This window comes from Anguilla rostrata, chromosome 1 (genome assembly GCF_018555375.3).
Source record: "Anguilla rostrata isolate EN2019 chromosome 1, ASM1855537v3, whole genome shotgun sequence".
Lineage (NCBI taxonomy): Eukaryota > Metazoa > Chordata > Actinopteri > Anguilliformes > Anguillidae > Anguilla > Anguilla rostrata.
Window position 1 is genome coordinate 35,668,131 of NC_057933.1, and position 23,871 is coordinate 35,692,001.

General features: G+C 41.2%; 1 long non-coding RNA gene across 1 annotated transcript; it reads right to left on the reverse strand.

Moving 5' to 3' along the window:
- Positions 1-16,741: 16,741 nt before the first annotated feature.
- On the reverse strand, positions 16,742-17,731 carry LOC135241859 (uncharacterized). Its single transcript, XR_010326137.1, has 3 exons — positions 17,424-17,731; positions 17,216-17,312; positions 16,742-17,049 (listed from the first exon to the last, which is right to left on the reverse strand). It is a non-coding gene; the product is annotated as an uncharacterized LOC135241859 (long non-coding RNA).
- Between the last annotated feature and the right edge of the window lie 6,140 nt (positions 17,732-23,871).

The window sequence follows — 23,871 nt, forward strand, 5'->3', positions numbered from 1 at the left end:
CAGAAGCATGCATCCCGCAGAACAGAGTACTCCAGCCATGGTCGTGTGCGATACCAGGCAGGATTGAATGATCGTAATATAGCACCAAAAGCATGCTTTGGGTAGCTAGCTAATATTGGCTGGGGTGGTGCATCGCCATTCAAGTCGCTAACCGCGTGAGGTGGGGCTGAGGCAGCCGAGAGAGGGAACTGCTTTGGGGCAGTGCTTGTGAAGGGTACAGGAGCAGTAGCCGGAGCCTCTGATGTGCTTGCAGCAGCATCGCTAGAAGCAGAAGCAGCACTAGGCTTGCACATAGGCTTAAAAAAACGATACAAGAATTGTAAGTCGCTTTGGATAAAGTAAATGAATGGAATGTAATGTAGGTCAAACTATCAGCTTTCGCTAGCAAAACAGCATTCACGAGCTGAGAGAATAGATAAACTTTCTAGAAAAGTCACCGTAATTATATCTTTAAAAAGGTAGCAGTGTGGTATCTGTTAGTGTGTGGAAATCACCGATTGGTGGGGAATTATTCTCTGCTGCTGGGGGTGGGACTTTGGGTAGGGGTCTGGCAGACATAGATCATTCTCCTTAGTCTGTCCTTCTCCCTTCATCGAATAAATTTGATTTGATGCAAATGGACTGCTGATGGAAATTCACTAGTACCTAAATCTGGTGCAAAGCATCTCCTCTTTCTGAGATTACTGTTTTTGTACATGATCCCTGACAAAAATAAGCATAATAAAGAAAAACTTAACTAAAGTTAAACTAACATTTAGAACACTAATTTGTTCCAATCCATACATGAGTTAGAGCAGGTTATGCGTTTGAGTGTGTGATTCTTCACGAGCAGTGGGACCGCATGTGTGCTTTTACTTTGCCTTGCCCTGTATGTGTGCAATCTGAGCCATCAGAGTTCATAGTTGTCATAGCAACACCCCTCCCCCTTGGCATGCTCCGAGAGGAGAGACACTCAGTGCATTTACATGCACAGTTGAAATTGATCTATATTAATAGCTTGATTTGGCCAAAGATGAGATTTAATTGGATTATTGTCATTGTCCCAATATACATGACTCGGAAAGAATCAATTTATTGACCGAGGTGTGTCTGACAAAGGCTTCTTATAAATCCTGCTTCCTCAAATTTTGTCACAACTTTTTAATAGTTCGCCATTCCACGTTTTTTTCCATGTATTTTAGGATATTTAACTCCTTTAGTTGCGATAGCATGAAATTGTTCTCCTCGTCCGTCCAGAAATGTGTTTTTTTCGCCATGATACTAGGGAGGGCAAAACGGAGCTTTAGAATGTTGCCAGCAGTGTATGCTCAACAATGCATTTCTCACAGAATAGGTCGTTTGTCTTTTTATTTAGTTCATTACAGTGGTGATAGAAGTGACAATAATTAAGTGGTACTGTTAGCCTTTTTTGATCGCCGTAAATGGTTAATGTGAAGTAGCTAGCACAATCGGACAGCACTAACCCATAAAAATGTAGGTTACTTTGAATGGTACTTGCTCAATCAAACGATAAATGTGAAAAACATTCGATTATAGTCAGCGGCACCAAAATTTTCTGTCACACCCTTAATAAATGGCAAAAGCCCAAGTAGAAGATAGAATTAAATCTTTTAGAGTTATGTATTTTCTGAAAAGTTATCGATTCCGCTTGGCCACAGTGAGTGTATAGTTGAATATGTAAATTACGGAACATGCGCAGACAGCCTATGCCAATTTCTGGCCTATTGAAGCGTATATATGCCATAGTAAATCGACCCCCAACCGCATTATCTAGGTATGTTAGTCCGACTGAAAAAATCGACTTGGTACGATTTCAGTCAGACTACAATGTTTACATGATTTTTAAAAGTCCAGTTTTAGCCGGACTAAAACAATAAATCGACTTTTTCAAACATCATGTAAACAAACTGACTGTGCAGTGGACAGGTCTGCTTCCAAGCTCTGAGTCTGTGTTTGTGCCTGAACCATCTAAGGCCTGAGCACGATGAGAAGAGGGGGTGGGCAGTGGGTGACTTTGGAGGCGGTCTGTAGGCTGCCCACCCAATCAGATGTTAGAAACGGTACTGGTATTTTATATGCTATTTTTCAATTGGCTGAACAAAAGAATTTTATTTCTTAACATTTGATTGGGTGGGCAAGACGCACGTTTCGGTGGGCTGAGCCCACCCCTGCCCATAGCTACCGCCAGCCGTGGGCACAAATGAAAATTCTTGGCACCATCTATTGCGGCTTGAGCCAAGGAAACTCTGGAAATAATTTTCAGACTAGGCCAAATTGAGTTTTTGGCCCTATTCCATTCCAGTTTTCTATATTGTTCTTTTGCTATATATTTGGCATTTTATCAGTTTAGTAGTTAGTAGCTAGTTGTTACATTTGTATTTTATAGTTACCTACTGGGTCTATTTCCCATCTTTCCCCCACTCCCCTCTGTGCTCTCTCTCTTGACCCAAAGTCACATCTTTTAAAGATCCAGGAAACTGTCTGTGAATTGTTTACTGTTGTGTTGTTTTATTACTTTTTTGCATTCACAAATGGCCAAGAAATATTCAAAAATGATTATTGCAAAAAAAAAAACATGTATAAAAGCCTATGGCAAAATTGACTTGCTTTCCCCCTTGGTTAAACATCAGTGGGCGGGGTTAGCAGGGTGTTAGTTATGTCAGCAAGGTGAGGATTAATTGAAATATGTTTAATTTTCCAAACCCAACAGTTTTAACCGTTAACACCCTTGTTTGACGTTCGGCACTCTGAATACCGAAAACAAGTGCATCAACAGTTAAAACGCCTCACTTACATATATTTTGGGTAATGTTGGGTATTTGATTTAATTCATTGATAGGCAAAAGAAACTGTTTGGGTCAACCTTTATCAAAGGGTACAACTCACAACCAGATGAAAAATAAGTCATTTATTAAGTTACAACAAATTTTCACATCTAATCTAACGACAAGGTTCAACTACCTTAAACAATTAACAAGGGTTAGAGACATTGACTGTCACACAAGAAATGAATGAAAGAAGATACCAAACCACAGCTTTTGTCCCAAAGTAATCCAAGGTGCAACAACCAAAAGACAGTAGAATATTCCAAGAGAACCAGAGATGAAATGTAAAACACCAGACCAAGATGAAGGACTCAGATGCCCATTTCCAATGGTTACAAACTTCTTCCTTGTAAGTTGCCCAAACTTACTAAAAACTAAAATAAAGCTGCATATTTTCACTGGTGAAAAACAGGAGGAATGCAGGGACATGGACACCCCCCTCTGACACACACACACACACACACACACACCTCAGATAGTAGGCTAACCCCCCAGTTCTTCCTCTGTCTTATCTCCAGACTATGCTAGATATGTAGTGCTTAGATTATGGGTTTAGAGAGTAAATTTGATACAATATTATATTGTTTCTAAGAAAGTGGCCTGCCCTCCCCTTCACAAGCATCAAAGCAAATGTGATTGTGGCAATTCAAAATCCCCTGATACCCTGGTCTAGGAACACGATCTATGGGTCTCACATGCGGCAGAGTTTGCCTCAGAAGAGATAAACCAGAAGGGGGTCAGAGACCCTGCATGGCTACATGCTTAACATTTCTCTTTACTTTAAGTTTGAATGCAATCTTTAGGTTGGCCAATCCTTGTTATAAATGAGTCTGACCCCCCTTCCTTTCTCTCCTACATCTTAACTTGGCACCACCCAATCAGGGCAAACATCCTCAAGCCATGCTGGGTGAGGTATTTAAGATTGCCACAGGAAAAAGGTTGTTGTGTTGCAGTTGGTTTCAGAGGCTTGGAGAAGAAGAGTTTTTCTCTTTTTATTTTGGTGGTGGTTCCTTGGTTGTGTGTTTTTAGCTTGTTTCCTTTCATCCTGTGGCACTTAAGCTGGAAGTGGGTGATACTTTGGCAAGGTCTGGCTTATCCATCTCTTTCTCTCTTTCCTAATGAATTGTTTAATGTTTTGAATAATGTCTTCTGTTTTGTAATTTAGAAGTAGTGAGCCTGCATTCAATAAAGAATGTATGATTCCAATTCAGTAATTTAATTGACTGCGTCATTGAATCTGAAGAAAAACATGTTTTCAACCCACAAAAATGCCAAGTTACTCACACATACAAAGCACTGTCTATAAGTCATTCATTCAAATTTAGGCCTGCCATAAAAGTATTGATATCAAAATTGTGTGAAGTTGCAGGCAACAATATTGTCTATCTTAGCTCAAACAAATTAAAAAGCTGTATTCCAAAGCAATGCTACCCAATGTTATCTAAGTTCAAGTAGCTTTTGTGATGTTTTTATTGGTTGATAAAATGAAATGGCCAATGGGGAGAAATATTCTTTGTGGGCTAGGAGCATTTGAGGCAGGAAAAAGGAGGAGAAAATGCAAAATCCCCTTAAGTTTGGGGCTTTATTGTGTGGACGTGTGAAGTTGTGAATTCTGTCTGTTGAAATGGAGTCAGAAGATACAGAAATGAATGTTTTTAAGGACCGAGAGTCTGTGGTTGTTGCAGTTATTTTTGTGGGGAACCCTGAAACATGCCAAACTCTCGGTTCTGTATAGGTATGGGGCATGCCCCAAAGCGTAACTTGGCTGGATAGCATGCCTGCCATCCCAATTCAGCTATTTAATTAGTAGGCTTGCTTCCGGTAGGTATTATTAGTAAATATTATTTACAATTTCAAATATTGAATATTTACCCATTTCTAATATTTGTCTAAGGTGAATTTACAATTTTTAAAATATTTTCTAAGACTTGGGGCCTTCATGATTTTTCTGAAAGCGTGGTCTGAGGCAGCTCTAAATTTGTTTGCACAATAAGAAAAAATTAAGAACATATTGATGAATCCCACAAATGGGAGCATCGCGTAGTTCTGGCAGGCCACGAGAGTCAAGCCGCTTCCGGCTGAATCAGCTGATGGCTCAGCTGAGCGATGTTCACCTATCACAGTACATTCACATAACAGGGTGGTCTACTTAACTACTTAAACAGCCTCCCTCTACTCATTCACCAGCTCCTCCTGCATGCAAGCTTGCTGCATGTTGCTTTGTAAATCCCCTCCACCACCCCAGCTCCATCCCTATGTGTTAAGAATTTGCATTGCTCCATCCCTATGTGTTAAAAAAAAAAATAAAGAATTTGCATTGCTGCTGGATCTGTTCTGTGTGTATCCCTCTAGGGGGGTTTTGGATGCTGGCCTGCTGGCCACCCGGCTTTATCCACGCTCGCTCCGCGGTTGGCGGGAAAGCTTCCAGAACAGAGCCATACCCAGACCTACCAACCTGCATGCATTTTGTGTACCAACCACGCAACGTTAAAACATGTTTGGTAACTTTACGAGATGATGCATCCTCCGTCTCCAGTCAGTCCCCCTTCTGCCTCCGTAGACCGCCTTTTTAGGGTCCAGGCTCACTATCGAGGTAATCAGCACATTGTCAATCAAACATTGTCAATCAAACAATCAAACAATTAAACATCGTGCTGATTAGTAATCCCCAACAGCTGCGGCGCAGAGTTCCGAGAGCCGCCCCGCCCACTCTCTCTGCAGCCAATGCAAAACCACGCCCACCCTAACACAGTCACATCAACAACCCAGTTGCTGTTGCTACAAGTGACTTGGATTAATGGTGATAAGTAAATTAGCTTGGTATCCCCCTATGGTTAGGTAGAGGAATGTAGAGTGGAAAAATATCCCTATCCCCTTACTACTACGGCTGTACCTAAGTCTCCTTGGCCTTTCTCTCCAGTTGTCATTGGAGTTTACGGGGATGGCGGTTTCTGAACTCGCTTGCCTTGCACAATCCTGAGACTGGAGCCTGAGTGCTTTTGTGAGGGGCAGGAGTGCTTACAGAGATGTTGAACTCATATTCTTTGTTCTTAATCGTGGGGTGGTAAGAACATTTCCATGCCCTTTGAGTTAAATTGCAAGTTTCACACGTTGAACAATTATCTACGTCTACTTTTAAACAGACAATTTCTCGAATTGAATTATGTAAGTTATAAAGGAAGAGACCTTTAAAATGTAGGTCATCTTCTTGGTCCCTACAAACATTTCTGGCAAAGGATGCTGTGGTGTGGGGATGGCTGGTTTAAGCAGCCACACCTGTCCTGGGTCAAGCTAATTAGACCTGGCTAGTTATCTAATTGGTTAGGAATTGGATAATTAGCCAAGCTGATTGGACCCAGGAACAAGGGTGGCTGCACCTGTGCGTAGTGAGGCAATCAGTGCGCACAGGTTAAATCTGCCATACCCACCCACACAAAGGAAGCCTCTGTCATGACTGTTTTACATCTGCTCACTTTGGCTGTAACATCGTGCCAACCTCGTAAATAAACGTGGACTATTTGAACAGCATCTCCCTGTGTCTCTGTGCTGGAGGGCCCTGTGGAAAGCCACTTCGGTGGCCTGTGGCAGGCTTGTTTGCCACAGATGCATTTGGCAGCCTCTCATAATAGTGACAAGGGCACTCTGAATGACAATGTTTTACCTCATAGGCTGCGTTTATTGCAACCACAGGGTCAGCCTGAATGGAAAATTGTGGCAAAGCTTGTGGCAAATTTAACTAATCAGAGAGGGTTGTTCCTCTATGAAGCTTTGAACCACTCTGACACTTGTTTTCCATATTAGGAAAATCTTCTCTGTAGAGGTTGCATGAAAGGCATGAAAGAGGGGGCATAGTTAACCTCTCTACACTAGCAGGGTCAAACTGTTCAACATCATTCGTACAGCATGGAGCCAGTTCCAATGGGAATAATCAGTGGTATAAGGTTCTCCTCTTTCTGGTGGAGGTGAACATGTGGAGTCACAGGAGTGGGTGGACATGCAGCTGGATGCACATTTTGAATCAAATCAAATCAAATTTTATTTATATAGCGTATTTCACAGCAATTGTCACAATATGCTACACAGACAACCCTGGCCTAAACCCCCACAGAAGCAACCTTACCTGCCTATCCAGAGCCAGCCCGTGTAAAGTGCGGTCACAGCTGATTGACAGGTGACAGTAAGGAAAGGATGCCACCCCACAATGCACTATGGCTACCGGCTTCTCCCACCCTTCAGACTATAATTGATTATAAACCTGAGCACAAAGATACATTTTTTATCTAGATTTAAATATTAAGACTGTCTGACTCCCTTATAAATTTTGGAAGCGTGTTCCAGTGTAGTGGGGCTTTGGAGGAGAAAGCCCTACAACCTTTTAGGTTTTTAGAAATTCTTGGGACTACCAAGTAGCCTGCATCTTGGGATCGGAGTGACCTTGTGGGCCTATAAGGTAGATGCAGGTTAGTTATGTACACAGGTGCACGTCCATGCAGAGCTTTAAAGGTCAGGAGCAAACCGTTGAAATCTATCCTATGCTTAATGGGTAGCCAGTGAAGTGACGCTAGCACTGGAGTAATGTGCTCACACTTCTTAGTTCTGGTCAAGATACGAGCAGCTGCATTCTGCACAAGCTAGAGACTCTTTAACGAGTGTGGTGGGGTGGGCGTGGTTTGAGCGTCGGCTGCAGAGAGAGAGTGTGAGAGGAGCGGCTCTCGGATCCTTCGTCACAACTGTCAGCTGGAGGTAATCAGCGCCGATAATTGTTAATTGTTTAATTGCGCTGATTGCCTCTGATTGCTTTCAACAGTGAGCCTGGGGTTTTTAAAAGGAAGACCGGAAGCTGGAGCGAGGAGGGCCGATGACAAGACTGCTACGGAACTGTGTTGTATGAGAATTGTCTGTAAAAGACGAGAGTGTGAATAAAAGAGCACGGCAGTGCTAATTACGGAAACGGTTGTCTCCCGTGAGTGTGTTTTAACCAGGAGGGGTGGCACTCACATGCCACAACGAGTTATTAGGGCAGCCAGATAGCAGGGCATTACAGTAATCTACCCTAGATGTAACAAAAAGCATGGATCAATTTTTCTGCATCCCCAACTGACAGGAAATACCTGATTTTAGCTGTCGCGTAAATGAAAGAAGGCAATTCTGGATATGTTTTTTATATGCGTGTCAAAGGATAAATCAGGATCAAGGACACCAAGGTCTTTAACGACCATATTAGGTTTAGCCAAACAACCATCACAGTTTAAGGTGAGAGTAGACATTTTCTCCCTTAATATTTTTGGACCTAAAACCAACATTTCAGTCTTATCCGAATTCAGGAGCAGAAAATTTGAAAGCATCCAAATGTTGATATCTACAATACAGGTAGATAACCGTGCAAGTGGCAGTGCTTCGCCAGGTTTCATTGAAATATAAATCTGTGTATTGTCCACATAACAGTGGAACTCTATGCCATGTGCACGGATAATTTTGCCAAGTGGTAGCATATATAGCGAGAAGAATACTGATCCTAGTACTGATCCTTGTGGAATACCGTATTTCATTTTTGAGGAGCTGGACTCTTCTTCTTTTAATTTAACAAACTTTTTCCTGTCACATAGGTATGATCCAAACCATGCGAGTGCCTGTCCATGAAGTCCAACACAGACCTGGAGTCTGTCCAGTAGAATTCCATGATCAATTGTGTCAAAAGCTGCACTCAGGTCCAGGAGTACAAGAACCAACACAGAGTTACGGTCGGCTGACAGTAGTAGATCATTGGTAACCTTGATAAGTGCAGTTTCTGTGCTGTGGTGGGGTCTAAACCCAGATTGGAATACTTCATGGATACCGTTAGAGCTAAGGTATGCAGTAAGTTGCTTAGCAACAGTTTTCTCCAATAATTTTGAAAAAAATGGAAGGCTTGAAATAGGTCTATAATTTTCCATTTTATCAGGTTCTAGGTTTGGTTTCTTCAATAATGGCTTAATAACTTCCACTTTTAGTGACTCAGGTACATATCCTGTAATGAGGGATGTGTTAATGATTTTTAGTCTGTGTTGGTCTAGTACCGGAAATAGTTATTTAACCCAATTTGAAGGAATGGGATTGAGCAGGCAGTTTGTTGGTATTGAGGACATAAATAGTTCGGATAGCTCATCCATGCTAATGGGCATAAAACAGTTTAGTACTGCTGTCGGTAAATCTTCCTGTTGTAACCAGGTGCGGGGCTGTTTATTAATATGAACACGAATAGTGCATGATGGAGACAGTTTGGAAATCTGGTCTCTAATAGCCTCAATTTTCTGATCGAAAAAGTTCATAAAGTCCTACAGATAATAACATTAGGTTGGTCATAGAAATAGTGTTGTATTACGGTGGGAACAGCTCCAGGCTGTAGACGGTCGCTTGGTAGTCGGTGGCTTCAAAGTGGTCACTGCACACCTTTAGTCCTTTAGTTGGGGTGTCTGATTACATCCAGCCATGTCTGGCACAAAGTTGCATCGCGTGGAAAACCATGAAAATGTGCTTCTATTGGATGGGTGGGGGGGGGTTTGCTTACACGGGTATCAAATATCTAAATATTGAAGCAAGCAAACTAAAAACTGTCTGGGGTGCACACAACAGCCCAGGTAGGTGTGAAAATGACCCCAGAAGTGTTATAAAGTGAAATTCCCCTTTAAGGGATAAAATGTCTATTCTTACCCTAAACTGTGATGGTTGTTTAGCTGAACCAAATATGGTTATTAAAGACCTTGGTGTTGCCATTGATCCTGATTTAACCTTTAACATGCATATAAAAAACATATCCAGAATTGCTTTCTTTCAGTTACACAACATACAGTGTCTTCGGAATGTATTTAGGCCCCTTCACTTTTATGTTAAGTTACAGCCTTAGTCTAAAATTGATTAAATTCATTTTTATTCTCATCAATCTACACATAATACCCCATAATGACAAAGCAAATACAGGTTTTTAGAAATTTTTGCTAATTTCTTAATAATAGAAAACTGAAATATCACTTTACATAAGTATTCAGACCGTTTGCTATGACACTCAAAATTGAGCTCAGGCGCATCCTGGTTCCATTGATCATACTTGAGATGTTTCTGCAACTTGATTGGAGTCCACCTGTGGTAAATTAAATCGATTGGACGTGATTTGGAAAGGCACACACCTGTCTATTTAACCCCTTAGCGCACATGCCAAATCTTGCCAATCCTTGCCCATTCAGGGGGTACCCTATTTAAAGCCTTATAACTCCAGTTGTGAACACCACAGAGACTTGAAAAATGGCTTAAATGAAGCAGGACATTTGTACAATTTACAATACTAATGCAGATTAGGTTATATTCATAATTTTGAATTTTTGTCAAAACAATTGCATTTGTGGCACTTTATTTCTTCCAAAATTATGAATATAAACTAAAGAGAGCAAACTTTTTTTGTCAGTGACATTTCCTTCTGACATCTACGACGGCAATCGCAAACACAACATTTATTTTGCCTTTTAGTATAGCTATTTCCATGGATAAAATCGCATTTATTATTATTAATTATTGGTAAAAACATTTACTTCACATCCAGGGAGATAGCCAATTACCTGCACGTTACATGACATGTAGCCATTTAGTAATACGATCGCATTTCAGGCTAGAAAATAACCCGTTAATCCAGAGAAATTGCTGAGTCTTAAAATCTTTATCGCAACAGAATGTATCAAGGCTGGCAGCCCAGATCAAATTTGTTGTGACAGCTGCCGTCCAAAACAAACATCTGAGAGAGGCTGCCTGCGTGCGTGCCTCCCCCAAGGCATTACATCATTGTTTTGCAATACGCAGCTGTCGTAAAAACATTGCACTTTATTGCACTTGTACTTCAAAGCTTCCGGTGTTCATGGCGTTGTGGTGTTCACATCCCTTCAAGTTTAAACTGTTACGCTATCTTTTTGACGATTAACTGATTTTACTAAATATGATCATATAAATGTTTTGACGTGAATAACAAGACGACACGGGAATTCCCAATGGTTGATTATGGATTATTTATTATTATTATTATTATTATTATTATTATTATGATCATTACATATTCTTCATAAAGTTGGCACGCTTGTTAACCAAGCAAATAAATTAATGCAGTTTGAGATTGATTATTATGTAGGCTACGTTGCGATTTAAGCTTATGGTAATTCTTTAAAGCGTTTACTTTCTCACGTATTTACATGTGTTAAAAAATATTACCATATTAACAGACTGAAAAAGGTCTCTCACCAAGTATTCGCTTACCCATAATCAAAAGTCCTGAACAAACGTGAAATACACGATGTAATCCCACTGCAGACTGCGAGAGCTACTAGGAATATAGAGCTTTAAGCAACCCTTTGCGCGACACAAACGGAACCAGTGGAGACACGCTACGCGCCGTGCTGCGGTGGGTGCCCGGCGTAAGACTATGCTATGCTGTAAATAGTTGTTGATTTTTTTAAATGTGTGTTGAATAAATGACTTATAACAACATTCACATTATGTAGTTATATTTTCAAATCTCCAGTCAGCTTTTAGCACTGACTTAATGTAGGGCCCTATGGAATCTGTGTTATAGCTTTCTTAAATTCTCAATTCCGCATTTATTTCCGTAAGCGCCGATAAGGGAACGAGTGGCATTGCTGGTCGGAAAGGAGACTGTTGAAGTTGCTGACCTCGAATTGGCGGACCATTTTAAAAATAAATTGTGGGTATTTGCTTTATTACCATTGTGTGGACACTGGTGTCCATACCAAAAGGGGGGGTTAAGTTAAATATGTTTAATTCTCTGAATCCAGCAGTTTTAACCGCTGACACCCTTGTTTGATGTCAGGCACTCTGAATACCGAATACAAGTTTATCAACAGTTAAAACCCCTCACTTATCCAACATGTAAAATAAATTTAGGCAATTTAATTTGTATCAAAGATATCAATTATTAATTCAATTGCCAAATTTGTTGATAGGCAGAGCAACCTGTTGGATCATCATTCATCAAATGTACAACTCACAACCAGATTAAAATTAAGAAATGTATTAAATTACAACAAATATTCACATCTAATATAATGACAATGTTCAACTACCTTAAAAAAATAACAAATGTCACAGATATGGACAGGTTACAGCCATTAAATAAATTTATCAAAGAAAATATCAAACCACAGCTTTCTCCCAAAATAGCCCTGTATGAAAACAAAGTCCAAAAACAAAAAGGAAACCAAATATTCCAAAAAACCAGGGACAAAAATGTAAAAATTCCAGCTTAACTGTACAAGAGAACTGTCAGATATTAATGACTGATGTTTAACCCCCCAAGAACTACTTTCTTCCACCTGAATAATGAGATAAAGAGAGGTCTGAATTTTCAAATGGTTCTATGAGGGAGAGGGCATGGTTGAGAGAGACAAATTTGCATATTGAAGTTGCCTTATGTTGTTGGAAGCAGGGCTAAGCCCTATGGTATTATTATCAAAATATTCCTGGTTTTAACCCCTTCGCGCAGAAGCCAAATCTGTTTAACTCCACATGTGAGCATCACAGAGACTTGAAAAATGGCTCTAGTGAAGCAGGACATTTGTACCATTTACAATACTAACTTAGATTAGTTTATATTCATAATTTAGGAAGAAATGAAGTGCCACAAATGCAATTGTCTAGGCAAAAAAATCTAAAATTTAAAATCTAAAATTTGCTCTTTTTTAGTTTGCGATGAAATACTGAGAGATCCCAGACATAAAACAGGTTAAACTATCACCTGGATCAAAAACTCTTGTGCGTGACCACAAGTGCGTAAAATCTAAGGGTGGATATGTAGAACTACTAAAGATCTATGAAGCAAAAAGTAAGCAATGTACCCAGTATCTCCAAATCTATCCAAAATGTCAAAATTATGCATTGCTGTAAATCACAACATAAACATGTTGTAGCAGTCAGTCCGCCGGAGAGGTGGACTGGTCTTAAGGTGCTTAAAGGTGTGCAGCTCTCCACAGTTCTGGGCTGAGACGAGGATCTAACACCGAGAGCACAGTTATGATTTTTGTTTAGTTTTTGTTTGAGCATTAAAGAAAAAGAAAGGAATTCTCAGCTGGTATGCTGGAGGAGCTGGACATGGCCGGGAAGGTGGGTCAGCTATGTATGCACTTTTATGTGACACATGGGCTTATGTCAAAGATTTATTGATTCTATAGGCTACTGGTAATAACATTTATCTGATTCTGAGTCAGATGGTTTCAGTTTTCTTCTCTGTTTTTGTTACCCCAAAATCTCATACAGGTGCACTGGATGCTGCATCTGTACGCATACAGCAATTGGAAGCGGAAGTTCAGAAGCTGGAAACAGCTGACACAACTGAAAGTGGGACATTTGCATTTTCATAGGATTTGTGCCTCCGATGAGGATATCCGCTATTATACAAGATTTCCTTCAGAAGAGGTTTTTCATGCCTTCTGGGAGGCTGTTCAACCGTCAGCATCCATGCTGGTGTATTGGTCAAAGGCGCAGAAAAAGGGACAAATAGTTGCACCCACTTCTCCCAGTCCAATGCGCAGGTTGCAACTAATTGATGAGTTTTTCCTGTACTGTTGCCGTGTTGCTGCAGGCCTGAAAGAGAAGGTGCTGGCTGACATCTTTCAGGTCAGTGTGTCCACAGTCTGCCGCATTGTAATAACTTGGGCTAACTACCTTTACCTGCTCCTCGGCTGCTTGCCCATCAGGATAAGCAGACAGCAAGTGAAGTCCACCATGCCACTCAAATTCAGGCAGTACAGTCCAGAGGTGAGGGTGATCATTGACTGTACAGAGGTGCGGGGCCAGAGCCCATCATCCCTCACTCTCCAATCAGAGGTTTTCTCAAACTACAAAAACACTACAACCTTCAAGGGGTTAATTGGGATTGCCCCATGTGGTGCTGTGATTTTTGTGTCCAGCCTCTACACTGACTCAATCTCAAATCGAGAGCTCACTGAATGGTGTGGAATACTTGACTTGCTGGAGCTGGGAGATGGTTGCATGGCAGACAAAGGGTTCACCATTGAGAAGATGCTGGCTGACCGTGGGGCAAAGCTGATCATACCCCCCATTAAAACCACAGCGCAGTTCAGCAAAGAAGATGCACTGAAAACACAAGCCATAGCTCGGCTTCAAATTCTTGTTGAAAGAGCAATCAGAAGAGTGAAAGAGTATCATATCTGGGACAACACTCTTCCTCTAAGTTTGTCCGGGACAGTAAACCAGCTGTGGACCAACTGCTGCTTGATGACCAACTTTCAGGGACCACTTGATTTGAAAGGCCACATACCTGTGGGTATGAATTATTGTTATTGTTGTAATTGTAAGTATAGTGTAATTATAGTGTTATTGTTAAATGTCGTAGCCACTAATGAATTATCCTTTAGACATACAAAAAGTATGAGTTTATGTTTGATGTAATGTGTAGATTGATATGATATGATGATAAGTTAATGTACATACAGTGAGCTTAATGCTAATTAGGCCAATAGTTTTAATATTTGTTTTTACATTGTTTAACAAAACCAGTTCCAATGACAAGTATCCATTTACTAAAATACTTAAAAACCACAAAACACGTCTTTTGGAATTTATTACATTTATAAATCAGAATCAGAATTATTTGCCAAGTATATTTACACATGCAAGGAATTTGACTCAATGTCCTTACACAAAAGAAAAAGAGTAACGCCGGGCACCCACCGCATGCGTAGCGTAAGCGGCACGGCGAACAGCACGGCGCGGCACATAGCGTGTCTCCACTGGTTCCGTTTGTGTCGCGCAAAGGCTTGCTTAAAGCTCTATATTCCTAGTAGCTCTCGCAGTCTGCAGTGGGATTACATCGTGTATTTCACGTTTGTTCACGACTGTTGATTATGGGTAAGTGAATACTTGGTGAGAGACCTTTTTCAGTCTGTTAATATGGTAATATTTTTTAACACATGTAAATACGTGAGAAAGTAAACGCTTTAAAGAATTACCATAAGCTTAAATCGCAACGTAGCCTACATAATAATCAAACTGCATTAATTTATTTGCTTGGTTAACAAGCGTGCCAACTTTATGAAGAATATGTAATGGTCATAATAATAATAATAACAATAATAAATAATCCATAATCAACCATTGGGAATTCCTGTGTCGTCTTGTTATTCACGTCAAAACATTTATATGATCATATTTTTTTTTAAATCAGTTAATCGTCAAAAAGATAGCGTAACAGTTTAAACTTGAAGGGATATGAACACCACAACGTCATGAACACCGGCAGCTTTGAAGTACAAGTGCAATAAAGGCTTGCTTACAACTTCATTTATAAAATAGGTGCATTTTCATCGGCAAGACCACTAAATCTGATTTTTTAAAGCACTGTGGATTAACTGATTTTATTAACAAGCCCTTTTTGAAAGCACGGCAAACGAAGACATCGGAAAAGTCAAATAGGCTGTGCAATGGTTGGGTAAAAACTACCTTCCAACACTCGAGCTAACAAACCGCTGCTCCGTGCATTCACTTCTACATCATTCAATAGGCTACATCTTTCTGTGGTGTATTTTCAAATTTACCCCGCCCCCTCCGCAAAATAAGATAGCGAAACAAAGTTTGCCTTTTTCCCAGGTTCCAGTTTTAATTGTTTTTTTCCTGCCAGGACAATAGAAAAACGAAAAGGCTTGTATTTTTTTAGCTGCTTATAAAATATCTGGGAGGTAACTAGGGACACACCCCCAGTAATATAAGGATGAAATATAAATCAGAGCATGTATACCTAGCATTTTAGAGCATATTTCTGTGTATAAACAGGCCATCCTGACGCGCAACAAGCCGAAAAAATAGAACAGAAGCGAAAAACTACGCTTCGGTTCGCTTGTGTCGCGCGAGCTTCACAGCCGGTTCGCAACGCGTTCGCATCTGGTGGAGACGACGTCGCCCGCTGCCGTTGTGATAACAGTACTTCAACTACGCGCGTAGTGCGTTCGCGGTCGATACGCGTGCGGTGGGTGCCCGGCTTAACACCCTACACACAAGGAATGACTATATACAGGATACAGAAAGTGCAGGATACAAATAGTACTGTAAACAGGATACAAATAGTGAAAAGAAGTGAAGAGTGCAAGGAGTGAAGAGAAATATTAAATGGTAACAAGAAAGAAAAATGACTTTATATACATACAGTTGGTGGTTATGTACAGCCTGTTCAGATATACAATAGTGAAAACTTACATTCCCTGACTGCGAATCGAACCCGCAGCAGTGAGAGTGCCAAATCCTAACCACTAGACCACCAGGTGTTTACAGTTACCATTTAGCTGTCTGGAGATACACATCCATATATGTACCAAAAAAGTAAAGGTCCACCTTTTCTTTCATCTCTGTTATCATTTCATCATCCCTCCAGACTCTTTCAACTGTTATGTCCTCCTCAGTGTCAGTAATGAAATCACACCAGCTCAATCCAGTTACTGCCAATTGACCTTGAACCTGCCAGTAGAATTTACGATTTATTTTCAATTTTGCCTGGCCATTCACACATTTGACATGCCCCGCCTCAGAAATGTTGCAGATGTCTGGGCATTTAACTTCTGCAAGCCCAAAACTAGGAGCTGCATTAGGGTCATAAACCTTTTCATTTGGGCTGGCACCAAGGTGAGGAGTATCGGGATGTAGGCTATGACAAAGCCACAGAGTGAGACATTTACATTGAAGAGTTTTGAATATTGAGGTTCACGCTGAAGGCCCCTTTTCATTGCGCTAGTTTGTTGTACTCCTTTAAGTATTTGCACTGCCAGTGCCTGACCAGTAGACTCCCCACGCACATGGCAAATCTCATAGAATCTACTGGTTGTTCCTCTGGGCTGGCGCATTTCTTTCCATAATGGACACTCAGACTGCTCCTGTGTGACAGTTAGGCTCTCTAAATGGAAGAACTGGTGGCAGCTTGGAACAAAGTGTATGGCAGTACAAAATTTGGCACCATCTACTGGGATTTTGGGGAATACTGGGGCATCTGGGTGTTTGACATGACTTGTGGCCACAACAGGAGGACACTGATAAGACAGTGGTGAACCTCGTGGCACAGGTCCAAACCTAGAGTCAACCAGTGAAAGCTCAGACAAGCCATGCAGCACCGAGGATATTAGCGGTTGGGGTCTGAGGCTTTTTAGTCTTTCCCCAAGGGACAAGACTGATGGGTCAGGGAGGGATCCTGAAACAAATGAAGCATAAAAAAAGACAAAAATGTTAAAAGTACAGGTATTAAATTCATTGTCTTTCCACACTTCTCTTCCAAGTTCAAATTGGTAACATACAACAGTATGTTCATGAATACACAGCAGCCAACAGTATGACAGTACAATAACAATGACCATCACCTGTGTATGCTTGATAGAGCGTTGATTTACATACGCTCCTGGCAGATGGCTTTGGTTTCTTAACCACCAAGTCCTGAATAGGCTCTGCACAGATCCCCTGAGAATGATACAAACAAGCAGCCATGATTGTAGTAATGTCTTGCTTTAATATATCATCGGTTATTGTCATAGGGTTTTACACAATGTTGCAGGCAATGTTGCAAGGTACCTGTGTCTGTGGCAGATGCCATGTTTGCAGAGTGCTTGTGCAAGCCATAGTTAGTGGTACCGCCTTCATCTGCATCATGCTGTAATGGGCACTCTGAAACAGCATGACCACGAGATGGTTGCATAGCACTTTGCCTGCTGCACAGGTGCATGATGATCAACTGAACAGGGTCTGTGCCAGCTTGGAAAACAATCTACAGTAAAGACATAAACATGTCAAACAAAATGTGTGTGCATCTGTGTGTCTCACAAAAAAAAAAATGAGAACAGGTCATTTTGGTTAATAAGATTAATCAGGGTTTTCCCTAGGTTTTCAGATGGCTTAGGTGCCCTCAACTATATTTTGGAACAGCGTTTTTTTTGTTTGTTTGTTTTTTTTAACGTGAAAAAAAAATGCTTTGACCGGTTTTCATCAGAAAAAGATGTTACGTGTGATCACAGCCTAACTTTGTTTAGCTACCAAGCCATGTTAGATACTAACGTTAGTTCAGTCGAGGTATCTTTATGAAACGTCAACTAACTAGCTTCGCTGGCTAACGTTGTCATTAAATTCTTCCCGACCGTGAAAAGGGGCTATGGAGGAATGCTGCTCCACTAAATGAACGACATCTGAGGATGTTAATCTTGGAAGGGTGTCCAAGGAGATCGTGAATTTCGGCACATCGAATTCGCTTTCCAATTCTGTGGAATTCGCGTGAAAAAGGCCTATACCACACGTGTTGTTTATGGCGTTGTCGCCATTTTTAGTACAGGCTGGCTTGATTGACAATTCATTTATTCAGTAGGTGAGAGTATAAGCTTCCTAACAATGTATAACATGTCTAATTTTGCTTTGGGAATAGCGTTTTATAGTTCAGCGTAACCAAAAATCTTCTCATCGCATTCACTTACGCATTCACTCTAGCAGTAAAAGACGCTGTTATCGTTACTCTGGTTTTATTATTTTTTTTAAATGAATTGATGGTGTGCAGATAGTAGTAGACAGAGCGTGCCAGGTTACAGTTAGCTAACCACGATGTAATGTTTGTGTTGTGATTTCAGGTGAGCGACAACGTCTAAATGTGCACAAAAGTGATATTGCATTTGTACAGTGGAGGTATAAGAATGCTAGGATGTCAATGATGCTAGTAGAGTGTGTGTATGAGATCGCTAAATGCTAGGAAATACAAGTACATGCTTTATCATGTAGTCACTAGCTAACTGGCTAGTTAGCCCCACTGTCAGCTAGTTAACTGGCTAGTTAGCCCCACTGTAGCAAGCTAGAAGCTAGACATGTCTGTTTGTAATCAGTAATATGTGCTTACGTGTGAATGTCCAGTAAATGTGTATTCAGCTATGGTGAGAATAATGTGTTGAGCCGAATCTGAGAATTGCTAACTTTATTTTATTGAGAATATATATATATTCTCAATATATATATATATATATATATATATATATAGTAGATAATAGATCCCTGCAGACATAGTGGCTGTTACGATGGCAGGATTGTTTTGTGTTGTGTGGGCGCAGCACAGCAGTGAACTTTGTACAGGCTCTGTGTAGAGGAGGAGCTCTGTGTCTGGCTGGCCTATCAAGGAACGATGTGGACACTGGACACAGCTACCCAATGAGGATTTTCCTTCACCACGAGTACAGATATTGACACATTTTACTCGGATGGTACTCGTGCTCGTAAAAAGTACATTATCCGTACCGGATACTCGTTTCATCCGAGTATTCGGCTCAACCCTAATCGCTATATTCTGTACCGAGTCCCCCACCAAGTCAGCGCACAGCAGGCAGCGGGCTGAGAGCTGACCATTCCGGGAAACTCTCACATCGAGGAGGAGGTGCGGGAGCTAGCTAGACACAAGCCTGGTGTGGCAGCTGGATTCTTTCAAACCCCCGCAACCTATACATCGAAATCAAGCTTAGAACCTGTAGTTTTTAGCTGTAGCCTATTTGGGGGACATTCAGAGCTGGATGGACAATCACCACCTGAAGCTCAACCCGGGAAAGACGGAGCTAATCTTTATTCCTGCTCCTCGACTTTTCCATTTCCTTAGGGGACACCGTAGTGACATCATCACCCTGTGCCAAGAATCTCGGAGTGATGATGGACAACAGGCTGTCCCTCTCCAACAACATTGCAGCAGTAACCCGGGCATGCAGATTTTTCCTATACAACATCCGCAGAATCCGCCCCTTTCTCACCACCTACTCAAACCAGCTCCTGGTCCAAGCAATGGTTCTATCCCGCCTGGACTACTGCAACTCTCTTCTGGCTGGACTACCGGCATCTGCCACCAGACCCCTGCAGCTCATTCAGAATGCTGCGGCTCGTCTGGTCTTCAACCTCCCCAGACACTCCCACGTAACTCCCCTGCTCACTACCCTCCACTGGCTGCCTGTTATAGCTCGCATCAAATTTAAAACATTGGTCCTAGCATACCAGGCAGTCAAGGGATCAGCCCCAGCATACCTCCACAAGATATTCAAACCCTACATGCCAGCCAGATCCCTCCGTTCTGCTACCTCAGGACGCCTAGCACCTCCCCCTCTCCGCACCTGCACTTCCAGAACACGTCTCCTGTCTGTTCTGGCCCCACGATGGTGGAATGACCTCCCTGTGGAGGTCAGAACAGCTGAGACTGTGACCCATTTCAAACGACGACTGAAGACCGACCTCTTCAGGCTGCACCTCTCCCCATCCCTCCCTTCCCCCCTGTAAATGACTAAACCAAGCGGCCAAAACCAGACTTCGTTTTTGAAGCTCATTTCCTGGTGTTGTAGTTCCTGGTTGCTCACTAGCGCCACTACGGATGGCTCCAGTATAGGTGTTTTCATATCCGGTTTCCATGTTAGTCTACGGTACAAATGCGATCAAAATACAAAGTCAATAATTTTTTCTCACAAGAACAAATAGTCATAATATGTGTATTTTATTGGTCTTATGACTGTCCATGGGTCGATTTCATGATTTATTGCGTCATTTGGGCACAGTGCCAATATTTGTTCTGGACCAATGAGGTACAGCTTGCGTCACTTCCGGATTACTGCGGAGGACTGAGCTACAGTAGGGGCTACAGTTTATGGTCACTGGGGTGGGCGGTGGCGCCTCTCGGCCTTGGCATTGCGGCTCCGGCTACGGCCCGCCTGTGCTAAGTCTGAAAATGCAGGCATCCCATTTCGTGGTGATTTCATTATGGCGTGTGCTATTTACAGCTGCACTAGACGACCATAAAATAATTCTCCTCTCAAGTTTTTCGGTAGCCGAGTCATTTTTACTATTCCCTTTAGCCTACTTAACCAAATAATTACTTGGCAGAAAGCGTAATCAGCTTGCTATAGCCTATTTGGTAGTCCAGTAGTAGCCTATGCTAAAACAGTTCGCAACTTCGACTACCAAGCCATTTGACTAGCTAGCTAACCGGCAAACATTCAATCTGTCAGACGTGTACATTCCGTAAATGTCTACCTGTGCCATGCTTCACGCATGTGACAAAGCTACTATAATCCCGATTTTGGGATAAACACTTTTTCAGTTTCGCGAAGCGAATTAAGAGTCTCAAGGTTCATTTGCTGAATATACAACACACGATGAAATCACACACACAGAATTTAACTAAATTAACCATCTTGGCATTTAGAAAGGAACATGTTTTTAGCATTTAAGAGACCGACAAGCTAGGCATTTAAGACAGTGGTTCTCAGAATCGGTTCTGGGGGCTCCTTGCATATATTGGCTTTTCTCCATTGGTTTTGATGATTTACAAGAAAAAAATAATAGCCTAATAATAATTAGAAATTCAACGTAGGCTACATTATTTTTGTCTTCATGCACCAGGTGGAAAGCTTGCTGTACTAAGTGCGTTGTCATTTACACGCCTGCAGATCAGTTATTAAAATACTTGGTAGATTTGTTAATCACCGCTGACAGTGTCAATTTTTATTCGGTAGAAAGTGATTTGCGAACGATCGGTCAGCCAGCAAGTGAACACCACAAACGGCGATGGAGTAGCTAGTAGTAGCAGTTACTGGCTCATTAACTGACTGGCGAAAACCTACGACGATAACTTGCTCGGTTAACAGCAGATCTACCAGACAGTTATACGAAAATTAGCCTAGTCAAATCACCAGTAGCCTACACATCTCCGATTGATTGACCATCAGTGTAGTCAATGTTCTTCCCCTGTGGTTCATATTGCTAATGCGTGAGCTAACCACGGATAGCCTACCTAGCTCAATGGCAAGCTGATATGCTAGCTAAGCATATTCGTTTTGCTGAGAAACATAAATTGAAGATAACTGAACATAGCCTAATTGTATTTTTAATGTCATAAATATAACGTGATTACATGACACAGTACAGTCACGGATGGAAATTAAACTCCGTAAACAACGGCAGACAGTCAGCTAGCCTCGTTCAGGTTGATGGGCTTTTCCGCACCGGACTGTCAATCAAATTGTAAAAATCACAAGACCGCTTAACTCTATGGTTTTGGCTCCAAATCGAGAAAATGGCCGCGCCCGCCATTGAGCTTCAAAACGTGTTTTAGAGACCCACGGAGAGTCAATGGGTGACGTCACAGTAGCTTTGTCCATATTTTTTTACAGTCTCTGGACTAAACTTAGGGTTGTAACTAGGCGGCTGTTTCATAGGTGACTTAGGCGCATCAACTGTCTTAACGACTACTTGTATTTTTATTTATTTTTATTTTTCCATAGATTGCGTTGTTGCCGTTCTCGTTGTTAGTGTTAATCAGTTTAACCATCAGGGTCCAAGTTGAACTATGCGGTTGTTCCCTGTACTTGGACCGGTACTTCTCTCTATGGGTTTCGTCATACTTGTTCCTGGTTATGGTTATACACTTTGTTGTACGTCGCTCTGGATAAGAGCGTCTGCCAAATGCCTGTAATGTAATGTAAATGTAATAATGTGTTAATTTCCTCCATTAAAAAAAAACTCCCTGTCGAAATATTGAAAAAACCGACGTTTTACCTTGTATTTCAGTCAATATTCATCTGTTTAAGATGTAACATGCTGTATGTATCAGTCATAGGCTATAATAAACACGAAATCCATTCATGGTAACAGTTGCCACCAAGGGAAAATATGAGGAGATGGTTTGCAGTCTATCCAAACTTAGTTCAGTGAGGGAAAAAAATAAATAAAAATAAAACAGGCAAACAAAAAGTTCATGTAGGCTGTTAATACTGTTGTAAAGTAGTAATTCACGTTTCCCTGGTGAACTGCAGTAATGTTAACACATCAAGAAACGCGAACGCAGCATCATTGAAATGTAAGATTATTCCCTTCAACTGAAGAATATGTTTCTATATATCTTTACTGTAAATAGTTTCTATTTCCAATGCAAAACAGAAACTTTCGATTTATAAAACATTTTTTCTGTTTCTGATTGTTCAATGTACCCCAGTTAAAGGGGGGGGGGGGTGCTGGGGTTCAGACAGTTCATAAAACTTTTAGTTTAGTTAAAAATACAAAGAGAGAGAGATTAAAAGTACAGTATGAGGATGTGGAAATATATGCCATTGCATTGCCAATGAATATTAGGTTAGAAAATACAACATTTGCCTGATTTAACGTGACTTCCGGTATAAACCATGCCCACTTCCGGTCTTCTATCCGAATACAGATACAGATAATTTTGTTGGTTGAACAGATACAGATACAGATAATGACGTCTCTGCACACCTCTACTAGCTACAGACGTTGACGTCCGGGTTCATGTCATCTTTTCATTGTCGTCAGTCGTGGTTGCTAGATAGGGATGAGCCAAGATGGGGAGATGCAAGTTCAATGAAAAATAATTGGAGGAAGATAAGTTTTGGAGGTGTGTGGCGCTGGCAGGAAACAAGGCAAGGTGCAATTTATGCCGAAAGACGTTCACGTTAGCGACCATGGGGGTGAAAGCCGTTGAATCCCACATAAGATCTCAAAAGCACCAGCGGTACGCAGCGGCAACTAGTGAGGCTATGCTAATGCCTGCATTGTTTGCACGTAGCAGACCTGAAAGTTCAGACTCCCTCGCAACTTCTGAGCAGTCGGCTTTGAGCAGTTTTGTGTCACCGCCAGAGACACAAAGGGCAGAGGTGCTGTGGGTTTCCCACATGGTGAGCAGGCATAATTCATTCAAATCAAATGATGACATACGTAGCGTCTTTGCCACTATGTTCCGTGATTCGGAATATGCAAAGTCATGTGGTGAAAATAAAACCGCCTATGTCGCCAAATATGGCATCATTAAATATGTTAAATTTTTTTTCAATTTTTTTTTTCATTTCAAATTTGCTTTATTGGCATGAATGTCACAACAACAATATTGCCAAAGCATCAAGAATCAATGAAACAAAATAAATACATTTCATAAATTAAAACAAGAAAAGAGTAGCACAGTATCGTTAAAACTTGTCTGTGTGTGGGTGTGCGTGTGTTTGTGTGTTCA